The sequence below is a fragment of the Octopus sinensis genome, linkage group LG3 (genome assembly GCF_006345805.1).
Source record: "Octopus sinensis linkage group LG3, ASM634580v1, whole genome shotgun sequence".
Taxonomy (NCBI): Eukaryota; Metazoa; Mollusca; class Cephalopoda; order Octopoda; family Octopodidae; genus Octopus; species Octopus sinensis.
The window spans coordinates 157,851,404-157,874,323 of NC_042999.1; the positions used below are offsets into that span (position 1 = coordinate 157,851,404).

Genomic DNA, 22,920 nt, shown 5'->3' on the forward strand with positions numbered 1-22,920 from the left:
GATTACTAGACCCGCCAGCCCTCCAGGAAAAACTAAGCAACGAGCTTAGAAAACTAAGCTAGGAGCGTAGATTTCCTGGAAGAAGGATCGAATGCATACGAACACAAAGACAGCAAACGGACGGTGCCACACGAATATAAAAAACAAAAAACAATAATGAAATACAAAAACATGGAATACAAAAGCAATAATGGTAAAAACAGCAAGTGTCTTACGACTAATAACAGTGCAAACAGGCCTGGCTGGCGTATTTTGGAAAAATTGCCTTAGCGGCGAATTGCCTTAGCGGCGAATTGCCTTAGCGGCGAACGAGGACAACGATGTTATCACGGCGCTGGTCAGAGGCCGAAAGGCAGATTTTGGCCAGCAGTCACGTGACAGAGAAGGGAGAAAAGAAGGAAGAGAGAGAGAGAAGGGGGACGAAAGCAACAAGGGGGGGAGAATAGGGAGAAAGAAGGAATTAGAGAGGGTAGAAGGGATGGGTGTCAAAGATTGACCTGCGAGTGCAAAGGAAGACAAAGAAATGGAAGTGTAGGGGAAGAGTAGACCAAAGAATCAGAGGCAAGAGAAGAGAAAAAGAGGGATGAGTAGAGAGAAAAGGGAGAGAAGGGGACAGATCAACGTAGAATGCGAAGTAATTGTAAGAGAGAGAGAGACAAACAAACAAAGTGTAGAGTCGTACCAAATTTACCAAGAATATATATATATATATATATATATATATATATATACACACATATATAGGCGCAGGAGTGGCTGTGTGGTAAGTAGCTTGCTAACCAACACATGGTTCCGGGTTCAGTCCCATACATGGCATCTTGGGCAAGTGTCTTCTGCTATAGAGCCCCGGGCCCCGACCAATGCCTTGTGAGTGGATTTGGTAAACGGAAACTGAAAGAAGCCTGTCGTATATATGTATATATATATAAGTGTGTGTGTGTTGTATATGTTGTGTGTCTGGTTTGTCCCCCTACCATTGCTTGACAACCGATGCTGGTGTGTTTTACGTCCCCGTTACTTAGGCGTTCGGCAAAAGAGACCGATACAATAAGTACTGGGCTTACAAAGATAAGTCCCGGGGTCGATTTGGCTCTGCAATATCTTATAACTAGATATATCTATTTCCAAGCCATTAAGCTTTTATTTTAATTTACATATCGCTTTATATTCTCCTTTATTAGTTTTCTGCTTATTTCTTTCTTTACCCACTTCTCTTTCTATAGGCTACTTTTGACGTTATATCTTCTAACGGTTTAAAAAAAAAACTTAATAGCATTCCGTTCATCATTATACACATCCATCACATTCTGTTAAAATGTCTTATTGATGAGTTTGGTTTCTTTCTTTCTTTCCCTGATGAGAAGATTACATTGTTTTACACCATTTTATTCGTTTTGAAATAATACCAATATTGTCTTCGAAACATATATCGGAAGTAAAAGAATTTGAATGACACCATAGGAAAAAATGGACCTGAACGAAGATTTAACAAAATTCCTTTAGAAAATAAAATAAAGGAATTTTGTTAAATCTTCGTTCAGCTCCTTTTTTTTCCTATACTTAATATATAAAACTTCAAATTTCTGCATTAAGGCACGGATTTTATGCCCCATGGTCGTAACTTCAACCGTGCTCTTTCTGTTGTGATTTTTGCTACTCAGGTATCGGTTATCATTTGAATTATCCATAATAAGATATTTATTTATCTACTTCAATATAATATATATATATATATAATATATATATATATATATATATATATATATATATATATATTATATATATATATAGATATATATATATTATATATTTATATATATATATTATATATGTATATATATATATATATATAATATATGTAATATATATATATAAATGGATGTGTGTATTTTTCCCTTGTTTACAATTAACATGGAAAAAAATAAACAGTACCAGGGCAGCAAAAAAATCACACAAGTAATAAAGACGCAACACCCTGTTTGTAAAGGCATAAACTCCGTGTTGGTGTGAAATATTTTGTATGATATATATAAATAAATAAATGGAGTTAAACACAGGTGTCATTCAAATTCTTTTACTTCCGATATATGTTTCGAAGACAATATTGGTATTATTCCAAAACGAATAAAATGGTGTAAAACAATGTAATCTTCTCACCAGGGAAAGAAAGAAAGAAACCAAACTCATCAATAAGACATTTTAACAGAATGTGATGGATGTGTATAATGATGAATGGAATCCTATTAGGTTTTTTTAAAAAACCGTTAGAAGATATAACGTCAAAAGTAGCCTATAGAAAGAGAAGTGGGTAAAGAAAGAAATAAGCAGAAAACTAATAAAGGAAAATATAAAGCGATATGTAAATTAAAATAAAAGCTTAATGGCTTGGAAATAGATATAACTAGTGGAAGTGAAATGTAAGAAGAAAATCAATGTTCAAATTATATAGAATGGTAGATATCACTTATATGGACTAAAGGTCTATTTCTGCCAATGTTTTCATCGATAAGCACGCTCTATAAACGTGCTTACAAGAGGTTTCTCAGAAACTAGAATATAAAGTAGTTCACTATTACAGAATTGCCAGAATTATTTGCCTTTATCGTATGGAAATAAAATGGAGAGAATCAACCAATTTAAATTAAATTGTTTATTATGATCTTTTAGATACCAAATTAATTTACTAAGCCCTGTACTGTTGAGTTTATTACTATCCCTAAATGTAGAGTAATGATTAGAATTTCGTTTAGATCAATGAGAAGAACTACCGATATAAAAAAGACATCGGTACAGGAAGTAATTTTACACTGGTATATAGAGTTTGTAGTCTTAGAATTACTAGACATAAACTTAATTCAGTTGGGATTGACTTGAGAAACAATAATATTTCTAGGGGTATGGTAAGTATTAGCTAAATTAATGTTAGTATTTTCAGTAATTCGATTCTTTTTTTAACAAACTAATATTATGTGAAGAGATAATTTGTGAAAGATTTTTTGCAGTAGAAAAACTAATCCTAACCGTGTGCGAGTTGATAATCGAATAATACCTAGAATTCCTTGGAAAATTCTTAATGATAGCTTTACGAAACTGGGAAGGAAGATTAGATTTAATTTTTTTATATAGGTAGTTCTTCTCAGTTATCTAAAAGAATTTCTAATCCTTACTCTACATTTAGGGATAGTAATAAACGCATCAGTACAGGGCTTAGTAAATTAATTTGGTACCTAAAAGATCATAATAAACAATTTAATTTAAATTGGTTGATTCTCTCCATTTCATTCCCATATGATAAAGGTAAAGAATTCTGCCAACTCTGTAATAGTGAACTATTTTATACCAGAACAGAAGTTCGCTTACAACTCCGTTGTTAATTCAGTCCGGGCCAAAGCTGGGGGGATTTTTTTCCAGGACACTCCTGGGGGCACTGGGAAAACTTTTGTCAACAAATTAATATTGGCTTTAATAGTTGCACACTTGCAAAGAGAAAGGAGGAGAAAGTGTAGTGGTAATGGTAGGAGTGAAGCACTTGAAATGAAAGAGGGAAATGGTAAAATATTTACTTTTCTCGAATTTTTGCTTAATTGGGGGTGAAATTGAAAAAAAACTTTACATGCCACGACCCGATGGAATCTACTTGTAAAATGATAGGTAAATTCCAATTGAAGAAATTCTATATTGTAGAATTGTATAAAAAACAAATGGTTTGGGAGGCAGATAAAATCTGCCTTTTATCATAAGAGATAAGTGATATCTACCATTCTATATAATTTGAACATTGATTTTCTTCTTACATTTAACTTCAACTAGATATATCTATTTCCAAGTCTTTAAGCTTTTATTTTAATTCATTTATCGCTCTATTTTTCTCCTTTATTAGTTTTCTACTTATTTCTTTCCTTTATCCCTTCTCTTTCTATAGGCTACTTTTGACGTTATATCTTCTCACGATTAAAAAAAACTTAATAGCATTCCGTTCATCATTATACACATCCTTCACATTCTGATAAAATGTCTTATTGGTGAGTTTGGTTTCTTTCTTTCCCTGATGAGAAGATTACATTGTTTTACACCATTTTATTCGTTTTGGAATAATACCAATGTTGTCTTCGAAACATATATCGGAAGTAAAAGAATTTGAATGACACCTGCGTTTAACTCCATTTATTTATTTATATATATCATACAAAATATTTCACACCAACACGGAGTTTCTGCCTTTACAAACAAGGGGATCTCATCTACTAAATACTTCAGTTCACTGACGAGATAAAAGTAAAGTGGGGTACTATGACCGATTGGCTGAAATAGCTGTAAGAAACTATTCTACTTTCTCCGTTCTACATTATATATTTTTATAATTACTGGTATTTTTATATATGTAAAGCATATGTTATACATGTATGTATATTGTTTTAATTGTTTTTTTAAACATATAAATAAACATAATATAATGTCTAAAAGTTGATGAGAACCACCCCTCTTGATCTCCTCTATTTTCTTAATGCCGTATATATATATATATATATATATATATATATATATATATATATATATATATATATATGTATGTGTGTGTGTGTGTGTGTGTGTGTGTGTGTATGTGTTGTGTGTGTGTGTGTGTGTGTGTGTGTGGAGGCGCAATGGCCCAGTGGTTAGGGCAGCGGACTCGCGGTCGTAGGATCGCGGTTCCGGTTCCCAGACGGAGTGTTTATTGAGTGTTTATTGAGTGTTTATTGAGCGAAAACACCTAAAGCTCCGCGAGGCTCCGGCAGGAGGTGGTGGCGATCCCTGCTGTACTCTTTCGCCACAACTTTCTTTCACTCTTTCTTCTGTTGGCCTGCTCGCTTAGCCAGCGGGTGGCGTCATTTGAAGGCTAAAACAATGCGAAGGGCATTGTGACCAGCGATGTGTAGCAACATCTGATAACCTGGTCGGTCACGGTGAGGCAGCAAATTAGCAGAGTTTCACCAAAGAGCACCACAATAAACATCATGACTGAGGGTCTTAGAACACCTACATTGCAAGAAATAAGAGCTAAATGGCTCTGTTACTGCTGTATACATACATTCCGGCATCGGCTGTAGATGGTCGGAAACTGGCGACTGTGATATCTCTTTATGATTTCACCTTCAGATCGAAGCATCCTCAGAAGAGTCGGTACAGTTCGCCAGTTTCCGGACAGCCTCGCTACAAGCGTCTATGTTTACTTCATAAAAAATCTTGGATGATTTAGCGAATCGTTAATGTGTATACCTAAAATTAAATGAGGCAGCTAGTTAGAGATTCATCAAAAAGGAAAACAATAAACTCCATTAAATATAATTGCTTCGGTCTAATCTGAAACCGTACGGTAAAGAGATATCACAGTAGCCAATTTCCAGCCGTCTACGGTCGCTGCCAGCATGTACGTATACAATTATATGTGCGTTGATAGCAGCAACAGAGCCATTAGCACTTTCAGTCATATTTAAAGATATTTATTATATACAAACAAGATCGAACGCACATACACGCATATTTCTTGTTTTCACTTGAATTTAACCACTTTTGGATTACTTTGAGAACGTTGTGTTATCATATATTAAACGGGTAGATTAATTTCACTGGTATTTATGCCTTTTTGTATGGCATATAATGTATGGTGTATTCAGCAATTAACGATGTGATTTTTTCCATATTCTTTTTGTTTTAGATGGATATATAGATAGATAGATAGATAGACAGACAGACAGACAGACAGACAGACAGATAGATAGATAGATAGATAGATAGACAGACAGACGACAGACAGACAGACAGATAGATATATAGATAGATAGATAGATAGATAGATAGGTATAGATAGATAGATAGATAGATAGATAAGATAGATAGATAGATAGATATATAGATAGATAGATAGGTAGATAGATAGATAGATATATATATAGATAGATAGGTAGATAGATAGATAGATGATAGATAAGATAGATAATAGATAGATAGATAGATAGATATGGTAGATAGATAGATAGATAGATAGATAGATAGGTAGATAGATAGATAGATAGATAGGTAGATAACTTTCTTTTTTATTAGCACACACAGGCTGAATACAGAGGGACAAATACAAATGCAGAGCTTTTCTTTTCGAGGGTGGAAAAAAAAAAAATATAAGATTGCGATCAAAAGGATCGAGAGGAGGAAGAAAAAGGAAAAAAAAAAAAAAAACGGAAAAGGAAAAAAAAAAAAAAGAAAATCGTGTTATCACAGAATAATGGTGTAAACATTGATATAACAAGATTGGGTTCATCCGTGGGGAGAAAAGCCTACAGAAAAGACCACGGAACCCCAGTCAGGGAGGAAATAAACACATGAGGTCAAAAATGCTCTCTTCTTTCTTTTTTACGATCTACAGGATCATGCTCAAGATGGTTCGTTACTAGCACGCACCATCTTTGCAACATTCACCCATCTTTTTTTGAATCTTTCGCGAGACAAAACTTCCCTCTCCATTCTCACCTTCCTTTTCAAGTGGTACTTGAAAAAGTTGATGAGCGATTGGCCAGAGAGGTAAGTGTTTGTCTCTAATCCTTTCGCTCGAGTCCACCACACATTCTTTCACCATGGCCACCATTACGATGAAAACTGCCTTGCCTTCCCGGTTGAGGGAGGGGGCGGAGCAATTCTCACGATAGACTCGGCCGATAGGCGGATTCGTCCCACACGTGACAGCAGCCGTTCGGCATAACCCACAGGTCGGAAATGGTTGGACATTGCACGAGTGCGTGCAGAACGGTTTCGTCGCTCTGACCGCATCTCGGGCAAGTCGGTTCAGTGTGTCTGGAACCGTGTCTGTAGAGCTTATCCCGACAGGTAATGCTTCTCGATAGCACTGCCAGGCCAGGGATCTTTGTTGATTGTTCATAGGTCCCGGCCCGAAAGTTGTCCTGAACAGGCGGGTCAGGTGTTCCTCGTCGACGCCCAGACTCTGCCCGAGTTCGTCGTCGCACCTCCCCTCCACTAATCCTCTATAGAATGCCTTTGTTGTGATGGAGTCGCACAAGTTCGATCCCGGACGGCAGAGTTGCTTGAGAGCAACGCGAACACTCGCGGTGCCATTCGCCTAGCCTCGGTCTCTGCTTGATCCATGACTGTAGTTCGTCCAAGGAGACGAGCTGCGGGAAGCGCGGCCGCACAAAAGGCGACCACCCCTGTTCACCGTTGTCTATGAAGCGCCGGAGATGTCGCAGTCTCAGCGCATGTCTGCGCATCATCAACCACGGCATGCCCAGCCCTCCATTTAGCGGGTGTTGGCAGCAAATGGATCGTCTAACCATCGGAACGTTTCCTTCCACAAGAAGCGGAAGAGTATGCGTTCCAGTTTGGTGATGGTAGGGTCGGGACAAGGCACGACGGTCAGACGATACTCGATGACGGATGCGATGTACGCGTTCGCCACCTCCGCCCGACCTTTTAGGGATAGCTTTCTCTCAGTCCATTTCTGGGTGAGAGTAGCCACCCTAGTCGTTATCTCGCCCCAGTTCTTCTCCATTTGGAGGTCCGGACCGAACCAGACCCCGAGCAATTTAAACCGGTCCGTCCGTCCAGCGTCCCACGATGGAGACGCTGTTGGACGGCATGGGCTTGCTTCTCCAGTGCCGAGCCGCAAGCCCACTGACTTTTCCCGGTTAATTTTTGCTCCCGTTACCGCTTCGTATTCTTTCAGTGTCTCGCCGACCAGCTCGATGTGCTCGTAGCTCGACACTATGACGGTGACGTCATCCGCGTATGCAGACACGCCTCCCGCATCCCAGCTCTCGTGGGATGCCCCTCAGCGTCGCCAGTTTCCCTCCGCAGTAGTGGCTCAAGAGTCAGTACATACAGCAGCGATGAGAGGGGGCATCCCTGACGAACCGAACGCATGATGTTAAAAGGTCTGGATAGATGACCATTTACGCGAACTACTGAGCGGATGCCGCTGTATAAGGCAGCGATCCAACCGCGGAAAACTGGACCGAAACCAGCCGCTTTGAGGACGCCTCCAAGTAGTGATGGTCTACCCTATCGAAGGCTTTTGATTGATCCAAATTGATCAGCGCCCCACCCATGCCAGGATTTTAACTACCCTGTCTATGATGTAGCGCATCAGATGGAGGTTGTCATGAATACTTCTACCCGGCACGGCGCATGTTTGCGCCTTGTCGATTAGTTTCTTGATGACAAGCGCCAACCTCTCGGCTAACACCTTGGCCAAAATTTTCAAATCTGCGTTGAGCAGAGTGATGGGCCTGAAATTACTATGACGTCCCCCTTGTTTGGGTCTTTCTTGATCAGTGCCACTGCTCCTCGCTTTACAAAAGCAGGAATACTCCTTTCTGCTGCCAGTTGCAGTAGACAGCTGCCAAGACCCCTCCAAACAAGTCTGGCATATGAAAATAAAATTCGTAGGGCAGACCATCCAAGCCTGGTGACTTGTCTCTCGCGCAGCCTACCATCGCATCCTGTACGTCCGCAGCTGTGATAGGCTTTTCACAAGACTCCACCTCCCTTGCTGAGAGTCGTGGCAAGGCATGCAGGTAGGCACTAAAGTCCACTCTGCTTTCTGACTCACCACTTGTCCCAAACAGTTGGGTGAAGTGTTGTTTGAAAACCCCACACACATCTTTTAGGCTCGAGCATTCGCGCCCCTGTTCATCTATAAGAGATTTGATGGTGGCTCTGTTGCCTCGTTGCGTCTCCACCACTCGGGCCTCTTGGGCGGCAACACTCCTTCGTTCCTCAGAGCACGCATCCTAGCTCTGACAACGCATCCCTCGTGTTTGGCGTTGAGGTGTTGGTCGAGGGCCATCTCGCCCGCCAGTACGTTGGACGCGATGCCAGTTCTAAGTGCCTCTTCTAAAACCTTAACTAAATCTCCCTCTATTCTATTTCGGTCTAATGCTAGGGCTCTACTGTATCTGACTGATTCTGCTTTAATCGCTTTTTTTAGGGCATACCACCATCTGTTGTTGATGATGGTACCCGTCAAAGCTCTCTTAACTAATGTGCTGATCCGGTCCCTGTAAACCTGTCGTGCTGTAAAAGACGCGTTCAGTTTCCAGTAACCAGGACCCTGCCTATGTGTCTTATCTAAGTCAAGTGTACAAGTCACAAACTTGTGATCTGTGTAACTGACTATATGAAATTGTGGACAACCTACACTATTTTTATCTATTGTCCTACAGAATACTCTAAGTATGATCTGGACGACCCGATGCGGTTACTCCATGTCCACATTGGCACATTCGGGTGGTCCAGTCGGTACCTGTCAGACAGTTGGAAACGTCTGAGCAGGTCTTTGAGGCATTTGCATCCCCTTCTATTGCTATCTCTGCCCACGTAGTCTAGATGCGTGTCCAGGGTGCATTCCAATCCCCCACTAAAAGTAAAGGACGAGACGTTCCCATGAAATACTCTAGACGTCGAAAGAAATCTGGTCGGCCTGTTAAGGACGGAGCATAAACTGCTATCAGTCGAAAAGCACACTCATTGCTGCCATCGACATCTAAAACGACCAGCCTACCCTCCGGGTCTAGGAAATTTGCTCTTACTTTACTTTGAGATCCAGACTCTTCCGGATAAGCACCGCGGTGCCACCTCCGCCCATTCTCGGTAGACACGGAGAAAAATAAATGTTGAAATGTGTACCGAAAATGTGCTGGAGTGCCCGCAAGCTGTGGAGTCTGGTCTCACTGATGGCTATGATATTCAGATTTAGTGACTTGATGTCATTTAACAGGTAGCCTTGTTTCCAAGGCGACCCCAAGCCACGTACATTTATACTACCTATTCTGAGCATGTTCCGATAAAAGTGCAAAAAGAAAAGGAGAGAGAAAAGGTTACTTGTTTTTCGAAAGTTCTTTGTCTTCACCTCACGGTCTTCTTCTATGAGGCTTTTATACAGTTTTTTCGATGAGTACTTTTGAAATCTCCCTACTGCATCAGGGTAAGAGATTTTAGGGTGCTGTATGTGTTCTGTGTCACGTGTATTATTTTAATGTGTTGTGGTGGTGTTGTTGTGTGGTTGTTTACTTGTTTTTATGTCGTTTTCAGTAATGTTAGTGTTTGACCTAATGTGTTCCATTAGGTCGTGGTTGTTTGTGTTAATGGCTGTCAACATTTTTGCGGGGTTTGATGATGGTGTGTTTGTGTTGATGTGTGTGTTTTCTGTGGATGTTTTTGTTTCGGGAGTGGTGATCTTCCCGCTTTGTTTGTTATTTTTTCTTTTCTTTTTTTTCCCCTTTTTCTTCTCCCCCCTGTGGCTATTTGCCAATCTTCCGTGTCTTCTTCGTCTAATGACAGATCAGACGAATCGGAGTCTGAAGAGGGAAAGTATTGGGGTCTATTGTCGACTGTGTTGGTTTTGTTGTGGTGTTGGTGGGGTGAGCGTTTGGTTGTGGTGTATGCGGTTTTGGATGTGGGGTTTGGGTATTTTGTGTTTGAGTGATTGTGGGTATTGTTGTGTTGTTTAGGGTCTCAATTTTGTGGGGATTTGGAGTTGTAATTGTTTCTTCATTTTTGCTGGGTGTCTTTTTGGCAGATGTCCTTGGTTTGGGAGTTGGTATATTCTTGGTTGTTGTTGTTGGTGATGCTGCTTCTGTTCTTGGTGCTGCAGTTGGTGTGGTTGTTTGTTTGGTGAGGTTTGTTCCTGCAAAAGGTGGTGTGGGTAGTAAACCTTGTTTATTTGTTTTTGTTCCGGCTGCTGTTGTTGTTGCTGTTGTTTTCTTGCGGCAGATTTGCAGTCTTTTTTTAGGTGTTGCTCACTGCCGCATATAGCAACGTGGTCTTCTGCCATCGACGACCACATATAACTTGTGGTCGTCTGATACACATATCTGGGTGGGTATTTTTTTTATATCTTCATGATGTATATGTAGAAGAATTCTACTTTTTTTCCCACCCAGTTTTTATGCTCTGTGACTGTGGTTTCCAAAATAGTATATTCGCCATTTTTACGCATAAGGCCTTTACAAGCCATAGACTATTGGCTATTTTGGGGACATTGTTTAGAGTGATCTTAGTCACTTTCTGTCCCCGATAGCTTGGTGTAAGTTGGAGTTCATCTGAGTGAAGAGTTAGCGTTGAGAAATGTCTAGCTAACTCTTCGTGTAGAAAACAACTTGTATGTGGGCAAATTGTTCCACCAGGTTACATATTCTTTGTGATCCGATGGGTTTCAAGCACTTCTCTATTTTGCTTGTGTTGGCCTTCTCTGGGATTTTTGTTTTTTTTGTAACTATTTTATAAATGATTGTTCGTCTTTTTTCATTTTCCAAAATGTCTTCTGGTATGTTTATTTTTACTATACCTTCTGATTCTGTTATTTTGATGTTCGTGTCCTGTATTTTGTGAGCCGTAAAGTATATGTTGTTTGTTTTTTCTTTAATCGCCTCAGCGAAATTTGTTGTTGTTTGTTATTGTTGTTGCTTGTGGTGATGTTGTTGTTGGCTGCAGTTTTATAAAATTGTGTGTTTGGTTCGATCGTGCAAGTAGGAAGGGGTTGGAAAATTGCCTGCGTACTTTAGTCCTGCGTACTTAGATAGATAATAGATAGGTAGATAGATAGATAGATAGATAGATATATAGATAGATAGATGATAGATAGATAGATGGATGGATGGAGTTCTGGCATACTGCATCACGATTCTAAAAATATGACAGTTGAAGAGATGAGTGCGTGATGCATTTCATACGAGCTTGTCGGCAACCAATCACACATCGATAACTAATCATACTCCAATGTGTTTATAATCTATTATGTTTATATACTCAAGCTGCTTCCAATTCATATCTGAATGTGTGTGTGTTATATATATACATATATATATATATATATATATAATATATATATATATATATATATATATATATATTATATATATATATTATATATATATATATATATATATATATATATATATATGTGCCAAGGACCCCAAATTTGCATCAAGATGTAGGACAAGATACTGTGATAGCCTGGGCTTCCGAGCCCACAGCTCTTCAATATCCTCCCGAAGAACCTAAGAGACCTGCATGGGGTGGATGCAGATGTCTTTAAAAAAAACTGGATCTCTTCCTGTCAGGTGTCCCAGATGAACCAACTTCACGGCAGGAGGTGCAGATGAGGGCAGCTGCATCGAACTCTTTCATGCACCAAATGGCAATTGCTAAAAAGCATTCGTGAAGTAAAATCATGTAGCAACACCAAATGGCGGTGCCCCAGCATGGCCACAGCTCGTGAGCTGAAACTAGATAAAATAAATAAAATAAATAAATACGTTCCCTTATCGCCCCGATTTGGCAAGCGAGACCGATAAAATAAATACTATACTTAAAAAAAACAATAAAAAAACAAAAAAAAACATTAGTACTTGGATGAATCGTTCGACTAAAACCCTCGAAAGCGGTGCCCGCAGTATGGCTGCAGTCCAATAACTACCTTAAATAAAGGCTAAAAGACAAAAATATAACCAAACAAGATGCAGAAACGTGTGTTTTATGGTCCAGTGCCGCCTTTCATAGCGCTGTGATGTGTTTTCACATCACAAATTCTCATTACAGGCTGTGATGTTTTCACACGTCATTGCCTGTTAGGAGAATTTTTCTCTCGAGACAATTTATGTAGGAAAGATTTTTTCACGTCCAAGCAAGTACGAACGTGTTAGATATAATTACACACACCTATATTTCAATCGAAGTTGCTTTGATTACGCCTCTAGTTAATTAAACTCATTTATCAACAGAAAAAGTTCATTAGTAGGTGCAAAGCTCCTTGCCTACGTACGTGGATTTTACATATATAAAATACGAAATTATCACGAGTTCTAGCGTGACGTATTCTAAAATATGACAGTTGAGGAGATGAGTGCGTGATGCATTTTCTACGAGCTTGTCGGCAACCAATCAGACATCGATAACTAATCATATTCCAATGTGTTTATAATTCTAGTCAGACAATTGATAGAAAATCGTTTAAATAATCCATCCATCCATCCATCCATCCATCCATCCATCCATCCATCCATCTATCTATCTATCTATCTATCTATCTATCTATCTATCTATCTATCTATCCATCCATCTATCTATCCATCATCTATCTATCTATCTATCTATCTATCTATCTATCTATCTATCTATCTATCTATCTATCTATCTGTCTGTCTGTCTGTCTGTCTGTCTGTCTATCTATCTATCTATCTATCTATCTATCTATCTATCTATCTATCTATCTATCTATCTATCTAAAACAAGAAGAATATGGAGAAAATTACATTGTTAATTGCTGAATACACCATACATTCTATACCATACAAAAAGGCATAAAATACGAGTGAAATTAATCTATCCGTTTAATATATTTTGCTATTTTATTTATTTATTTTATCTAGTTTCAGCTCACGAGCTGTGGCCATGCTGGGGCACCGCCATTTGGTGTTGCTACATGATTTTACTTCACGAATGCTTTTTAGCAACTGCCATTTGGTGCATGAGAGAGTTCGATGCAGCTATGATAACACAACGTTCTTAAAGCAATCCAAAAGTGGTTAAATACAAGTGAAAACAAGAATTTTCTATCATAGACTAAGAAATATATATATATATATATATATATATATATATATATATATATATATATATATATATATATCTCACAGTATCACCGTATTGACCAGACTACCGGATGTTGTTATACACTGCTGGTCACAATGCGCTTCATATTGTTTTAGCCTTCAAGTGATGCTACCCCTGATCAGAAGAATATTCCGTCGCATGGTTACCTGTTTATATAGCCCGGTGGACTGGAGCAATGTGAAAATGAAGTGCTTTGCTCAAGAACACAATGCGTCTCTCGGTCTGCGAATCGAACGCATGGTGTAGCACTCGTGGGTACAACACACTAACCACCAGGCTACGCGCGTTCACACACACACACACGCACACACACGCGCGCGCATGCATGCATGAACATTTAAATATCCATATACATGTGTGTGTATGTACATACACATAGATATATGTTTATAAATATACAGATGTTTATATACACACATATGAATCCATATGTGCACATACATACATATATATATATATATATATATATATATATATATATATATAGTTAATCCAACAAGAAAGCACAAAAACACAACACACGCGAGGACGTGGAACAAATATAGTATTATTGGACGCTCAGGAAAGAAGGAAAGGAAGGTTTAACGTTTCGAGCAGAGCTCTTCGTTGGAAACATAGGAGAAGGAAGGATCCAGAGAAGGAAGACAGAGGGAAAAAAATCGCCAACGGTACACACGAGGTCACATTATTATATATATATATATATATATAATATATATATATATATACTATATATGGATATATATATATATATATATATACATATATATATATATATATATATACAACATATATATATATATATTGTGTGTGTGTGTGTGTACGTAGATGTATACATGCATGTGTACATATGGATTCATATGTGTGTATATAAACATATGTATATTTATAAGCATATATCTATGTGTATATACATACATACACACATATATATGAGTGTGTGTGTGTGTGTATGTTAATAAGAGAAAATGGATAGATAAATAGATATACCTCATTTACTGAGGAATATTCGTGAACCCAAAATTGTTTTTAATGTATGTAACATTCAGCAATGAACAACCGGTAATGTAGTGCTGAAACAAGTGCAGTGATATGTAATAAATCATGTTCAAATCCCTCTTCTTTTATTAATATATCAGTATATACTCTATTTCCCCAAGAATATCCAATGACAAGAACCCTCATTGTATGATAGTATTTGGTAGCTAATATCCGTAGAGTATATATACACAACGCCAGCAAACACGTAAAATTTGAAATTGAACACCTGGACGAGTCTGGAACCCTCTCTCGGCTCGATTTTCAACTCAGGGTTTCAAGGAGGGTTCTATATATACCAGCTTTCATAAGAACGCTACCAATAGGAACCTGTGCGTGCCGTGTGAGTTTGCCCGCCAGAGACAAAGCGGTATACGTGCCAAAAGAAATTGCGTGTATAAACATCATCCGCAGCGACGCAGCTGAGAAAGCTACCAACACCAAGCGGTTCCACAAGATCTTGATAATAAACAACGGCTGTCCTCCATTTTTAGCCGAACGACTGCGGTTTAAACAACGTGGAAGTTAGTGTATTTCATAAGAAGGCCTATACTAAAACGCCCGACGGGCTTTCTAAAACTACCCTATTTCGACAACAGAACCGCTACTGCTGTACATCATGCAATCCACAGGGTGGGACTTAACATACAGATTGTGTGCTCCGGTCAATCTCCGAGGAAATGTCTGTGTAGAAGTCATAACACAAAGATATATGTAGGAGTAGGAGTAGCTGTGTAGTAAGTGACTTGCTTACGAACCACATGGTTCCGGGTTCAGTCCTACTGCGTGGCACCTTGGACAAGTGTCTTCTACTATAGTCTCGGGCCGACCAAAGCCTCGTGAGCGGATTTGGTAGACGGAAACTGAAAGAAGCCCGTCGTATATATATATATATATATATATATATATATATATATATATGGTGTGTGTGTGTGTGTTGTGTGTGTGTGTGTATAAGGTTGTGTGTCTGTGTTTGTTCCCCCCCAACATCGCTTGACAACCGATGCTGGCGTGTTTACGTCCCCGTAACTTAGCAGTTCGGCAAAAGAGACTGATAGAATAAGTACTAGGCTTACAAAGAATAAGTCCTGGCGTCGACTAAAGGCGGTGCTCCAGTATGGCCACAGTCAAATGACTGAAACAAGTAAAAGAGTAAAAGAACATCGTAGAATGAGCACTATGTATTGCTCCGTCAACAATTTCACAATGTGCTCGAGAGACTACGTGATATACGAGGAAGTCTGCAATAAATGAAGTGTATCCTATAGGGGGAGAATCAGCAAAAAAAAAAAAAACCCCCCAAAAACTGCACATTCTCATCAATCCGCAACACCGACAGAAGAGCCAAACATACGATTCCAGTATTCATCAGGGCCATGCAATATAATACGGGCATTCTTGGAATCGTAGAGGCCTTCCTTCTTAACAATCTGAGACCAACTAAAAAAGAACAGGAAAGAATTACAAAAACAAACTGGTGAAAAGAACGACACCAGTCTGAGCATGTCACCCCGCCAACCCAATGCATCTAAGCAACGACTATTCCATCCTTCATTTCTCCACATGTCCAGCAGAAGGGGCGATAACCCCGGAAAATAAGGTAAAACTCCAACTGTCTTTTTCGTAGTTAACTTTGTATTCCATCTCGCATTGTTTCGGCGTTATCTTACAAGTGAATCTAAGACACACAGACTTACAAACATACGCACATGTATGAGTACATATTGATATGCAAATATATAAATTTCTATGCATATATTCGGGAATATCTATACAAATGTATATGCATATATATATGATAGATCGTTAGCCACTACACACATTTTTTTCTCTCCTTGTTGCTCTCCTTGTTTTTTCTGTGTCCCTTTCTGTAGAAGAGCGTGGGCTCGAAAGGTAAAATACTTTTTCTATTCCTGAGCGTTATACTAATACATCTGTTTGTTTTGTACACCACCTGTTTTCGTCTTTTGTTTTTTTCGTAAACTCTCCTATATATATATGTGTATGTGGGGCGTGTGTGTGTGTCTATGTGTGTGTATGTATATATATAATATATATATATCATATATATATATATATCATATATATATATATATCATATATATACTATATCATGTATATGTACACACACATGCACAGACACACACACCACACACACACACCACACACACACACATATATGTGACCGCGTGTGTATCGTTGGTGATTTTTTTCCCTCCGTCTTCCCTTCCTTGGATCTTTCCTTTTTCTGTTTCTGACGGAGAGCTGCGCTCGAAAGAAACGTTAAATCCTCCATCTTTCTTTCCTTTCCCGAGTGTCCAATAACACTATACTTGTTCCACGTCCTCGCGTTGTTGTGTTTTCTCTTTGTATTTTCATGTTTGGATTAACTATATGTATATATACATTTAGAATGAGAGATAGGCATACACATATAGATGTGTGTTTTTTGTGTGTGTGTTTGTGTGTGAGTGTTTGTGTGTGTGCGTGTGTGTGCGTGCGCGTGTGGATAGAAGCGATCATAATTACTCTCAGGAATACCTAGCACATTTAATATACATTTCTTCGTCTCTGTTATCCAAATGCACATCAATGACACGAACTTCCGTTAGCACATTTTTGTTTTAATAATGGCAAATTTCCGCAGAAAGTAGGTGTTCGGTATTCTCTATTTTTCTTAATCTTATGTCTGACAGGAGTCAGGTTAGGATAATTGCTGTGCTGATGGCGTATTTGAAGGCAGAAACACATATGTATGTATGTATGTATGTATGTATGTATGTATGTATGTATGTATGTATGTATGTATGTATGTATGTATGTATGTATGTATGTGTATGTATGCATGTATGTATGTGTATGTATGCATGTATGTATGTATGTATGTATGTATGTATGTATGTATGTATGTATGTATGTGTATGTATGTATGTATGTATGTGTATGTATGCATGTATGTATGTATGTATGCATGCATGCATGCATGCATGTATGTATGTACTCTTTTATTCTTTTACTTGTTTCAGTCAATTGACTACGGCCGTGCTGGGGCACCACTTGAAGGAATAAATCGACGATAGGACTTATTCTTTATAAGAAGTCTACTACTTATTCTGTCGGTCTCTTTTGCCGAACCGCCAAGTTGCGGGGGCGTAAACACACCAACATCGTTTGTCGAACGGGAGACAAACACAGACACAAACACAAATACATACATACATACATACATACATACATACATACATACATACATACATACATACATACATACATATATACACGACGAACCTCTTTGAACTTCCTTCTACCAAATCCACTCACAAGGCTATATAGTAGAAGACACTTGTTCAATGTGCTACGAAGTGGGATTGAAACCGGAACCATGTGGCTGAGAAGCAAGCTTGTCACCACACAGCTTCATCTATATATTAATACACACGCACACACACATATGTATATACATACGTATAAATGTGTGTGCATATATATATATAGTGATATATATGCACATATACATATGTATATGTATACATACAAACATACATAGATGTATGTATGCATGTGTGTGTGCATATGTATACACACACACACACACACACACACACATATATATATATATATATATATATATATATAATCGAGAAGGATGGTGCTAGGTTATTGCTATTATTGCTATGCACCAGTACAAATAGTTTGCATAGTATAAAGTTTATAAGCATGAAGTATGTTTCGTATAATGGAAAACGAAAGCGGCATATACAAATTTGATGTGTATATGTGTATGTATGTGTGTTTGTGCGTGCATGCGTTTGTATACATACAGATGCGTAAACACATAAATACCTACATATCTATGTCTGTTTGTGCGTATATTACTTGAAAACTCTGTTTTCGCATATTTTTATTAAAAACTGCATTAACGCACTTTCGTATGCTAATAAATTTTATAGGCTTTTTGGGGGATGAAGTATTCATTTTAAAAGTTTTCACATAATTCTATGTAACGGTTGTCCACATAGTAATTGTCTTTGATATATGTTTGCTTAAAGTTAGTGCACAGAGATGCTATACATTCGTAGGAAATGGGGTTCCAGACGGCGTTAACCAAACAAAATAACTTCACTCTGGATTGAGAATCACTTAACTGTATGTAATATGTAGCCTTGTAGTATAGTTTATAGCTACGTAGTTCTTTAAAGTATACACAGAATATAACCATATTGGTATGTTTCGATTTGAAGACGCGTAAGCATAGCAGTGTCTGGTTCAGAAGCTTGCTTCTTTAGCCTCAGCCAACCAATGCCTTGAGAGTGAAAATGCTTGGAAGTTCGTCATATATATATATATACTCTTACTCTTTTACTTTTTTACTTGTTTCAGTCATTTGACTGCGGTCATGCTGGAGTACCGCCTTTTAGTCGGGCAACTCGACCCCGGGACTTATTCTTTGTAAGCCTAGTACTTATTCTAGCGGTCTCTTTTGCCGAACCGCTAAGGGACGGGGACGTAAACACACCTGAATTGGTTGTCAAGCAATGCTAGGGGGACAAACACAGACAAACACACACACATATATACATATATATATACATATATACGACAGGCTTCTTTCAGTTTCCGTCAACCAAATCCACTCACAAGGCATTGGTCGGCCCGGGGCTATAGCAGAAGACACTTGCCCAAGATGCCACGCAGTGGTACTGAACCCGGAACCATGTGGTTGGTTAGCAAGCTACTTACCACACAGCCACTCCTATATATATATATTCTGCAACTTATTTCAGTCATTTAACTGCCTTTAATCGAACAAACCGTCTCCTGGACTTATCTTTGAAGCCTAGTACTTATTGTATCGGTCACTTTTGCCGAACCACTAAGTTATGGAGAAGTATACACATCAACACCGGTTGTCAAGTGGGATGGGGTTCAAACACAGACGCGAAGAGATACACACACAAACCACATATAAGACAGCCTTTTTTCAGTTTCCGTCTACCAAATCAACTCACAAGGCTTTGGTCGGCCCGAGGCTATAGTAGAAGACACCTGTCCAAGGTGCTACGTAGTGGGACTGAACTCGGGACCATGTGGTATGGAAGAAATATTCTTACCACACAGCCACACCTATATATATATATATAAATATATATATATGTATGTATGTATGTATGTATGTATGTATGTATGTATGTATGTATGTATACCATTTTATAAGATTATCTATCTATCTATCTATCTATCTATCTATCTAGTGGCTAAATATTTTTCAGCAGCAGTTGTGTGTGGATGCTTCATCGGGTGGAATGCGATCAAAACGCCGTCTGATTTTTGTGAATCCTCTAGGTATACGATGTACATTACTCACCACCAATCAAATTATTACATTCCGGAATATAATAATTTGATTGGTGGAGAGTAATGTAAGATATATATCATTAAATTTGAGGGTAGATATAGGATTCCGAAGGATAACCCGAATATGTTTGACGTTACTATGGGTTCTACGGATTCGGCGCAGGTTATTGATTTGGTGGGAATTTATATATTGTTTTCTCTAAATAGACAATTCCTTGAAACAGCAGGAAGTTAGAATAGGGATGATGCGCTTTTTACAACTGTAAACACATCTAGCAGAATGTTGGAAATATATTGATAGAAAGTTTTTAAGTTCTTTAAAAATATAGGTCTATCTATAACGGTAGAAAATGGAGCATGTTAACTGCTTAGATCTTACGTAGGAGAATAAAAATGGAATTTATAAACTCTTTCATAAGCCTAATGAAAACATAAAATATATAAATATTGGAAATAATCACCCCAAATTAGTAACAAATTCACTAATAAAGAACGTTTCGTCTAGAATAAATAAATTATCAGCCAATGAGAATATTTTCAAATGAAGACAACTATAATTTGGCACTTCAGAAAGCGAGTATAATGATAGAATTAAGTTTAATAAGTCGCATATCGAATCAGATTTAAATAGTAATTTTAATATTGCAGAGCTAAAATCTTGTACTATAAACAAATCTACTTATAACAAATATAGTAATGGAAATTATAATCAAATATTGAAGTTGATAAAATGACAAGAGTAGGTGGTAAACAAATGAACAATTTTTTTATAACAAAAGTAAAAATAGTAAGATTGTTGATAACCGGGCTAAATATTCTCGTACTGCAAATGAAAATGGAGATGTAGTATTCTTAAATAAAATCTCAAATTCTTTTAATATAAAATCGGCTAAACGATTTAAAGATGAAAATAAAAGTAAAATAGGAGCTAACTTTAAAATAGATGCAAATCAGAGAAAACTTACTCCTTCGAATAGCGAGTATAAACTTCAAAATTCTTATCTTAATCGATGAATACTTTATGGTTAATAGTTGCGTTTGGTAATCAGTTAAATTACAATTTTTCAAAATTGTTTAATATAGTTATTCAAAGATATTTTCCAAGAAATCACAAATATTGCAAAATTTTTAAACGACATAACATTAGATCGGTTTGTTGTCGTAATATTGCTCAAATTATAGCTGCACTTAATGTTAAAGCAAAATCGAAATTTCAAAAAAAAAACAACAAAAAAAAGCAATTACAACCAGAATAGTGTAATAAATTCGAACCATAATAACGTCAAACGGAATAAAGAAGCTCGTATAGAAGGGAACACTAGGAAATTAAATGTCGTGGAAAGGAAAACAACCCAATTTAACATAAATAATAACATCAAATCGAATAAAAGTTCAGCTAGAAATAGAACAAAGATCATATTATCTAAAGGAGTAAATGGTAATAAGGAACTTGGTGGAAATGAATTTAATTCTATAATGAATGATCAAATTGAAACTAAATCCCGAGGGAAATATAAAAGGCTATCTTTGCAATTATTCTAAATGGGAATCCTGTTACGTGGAAAATAACTATAAAACTAAAAATTTAACATATAGATGTATAATTAAATCTGAGGGTAAGGAATTCTTTTACATCGGTAGGACATCTTTAATTTTCAAGCGGAGACTGGCATATCATTTGAGTTCATTTTAAGACAAAAATAAAGGTTCCAAATGAGTCTTAGGAAATTAATCTGGTCTTTTAAGGAGAGTAACAAAAACTATACGATTAAATGTTGCAAGAAAAGAAAAAATTGCAACGGATAGTACAGCAAGATATTTTTAAATCGGTGAATACGTATTTGTGAGGGCATAAAAAATGGAAAAGAAAGTTGGGAAGATAGCGTGATTACCAAACGCATAAAAAAAATGGTATATAAGAGACACATGAACCAAGAGAGACTGGGAGAACCAGTGGAATGGCTATATCTTACTTTTCAAGTACCAATGCTACTACAGGTGATTAAACCCAGACGCACAAGCGCAAGAAAAAGGAAATGTATGAGGTTCTTGGAAGAGAATGTCAATCGAAAAGAAAAAAATAAATCTGTAACTGTATGAAAAAACTAAAAAAAGAGAGGTGGGGGTGATGTAAAAACTGTTGCTATTAAAAAAATAGAATTACACTCCCTAACAAAAAAAGAAAAACTTAAAAGGGGAGATGTTATGGGGGTAATAGTTATAATAGAACACGAGTGGTATGTGTTAGTCATTATAAGTACTGTCAGCCAGCGTTAGTGTAGTAAAGAGTACGGTCATAGATAGTCGTGGTCTTACTTGTCTAATTTACTATACTGCTATACTGGAGTGGGCTTTACAACAGTCCGACGAAGGATTACAACAGTGGTGACGTGGAATTAACAAACTCACAAGGAGTTATGATACTCACAAAAGTCTTTTGTGCGAATTTTACGGGATATATAATCGTAAAATTATGCTACATAAAGACTATACACGATATAGTCTCAATCTATCTACACTGATGCATTTCCGATTCAATCTTCTTTTATGTTATCCTGTATTCCTCGAATAATCTACCTCATTCTCTCTCTTCGATGTTGGAACTGGTAAGTACTGTTATCTTTTCCTAAAGAATCCTTAATTCTTTCACGATGGAGCTGGTAAGTAGTAATGTCCTTTATTAAGTATATCCTTTAATTTTTCATCTCTGAACGCAGAATAGTTGGATTACATCGATATCTTTGCTCAATGATCTATACACCATGTGCGCAGCTATTCAAGAAACAGCTTATTTACTGTGACTTCTCTGAAACCATGTTTAAATTATAAATTACACGCTCTAAAGTGATTCCACATGTTTTGCTAGTT

General features: G+C 37.6%; 1 long non-coding RNA gene across 1 annotated transcript in view; it reads left to right on the top strand.

Moving 5' to 3' along the window:
• LOC118762824 overlaps positions 1 to 9,756 on the top strand; it is a 20,812-nt gene extending 11,056 nt beyond the window's left edge. Inside the window, exon 3 of the long non-coding RNA XR_004998573.1 lies at positions 9,743 to 9,756. This is a non-coding gene — a long non-coding RNA (uncharacterized LOC118762824). The remainder of the gene's footprint in view (positions 1 to 9,742) is intronic.
• The last annotated feature ends 13,164 nt before the right edge of the window (positions 9,757 to 22,920 follow it).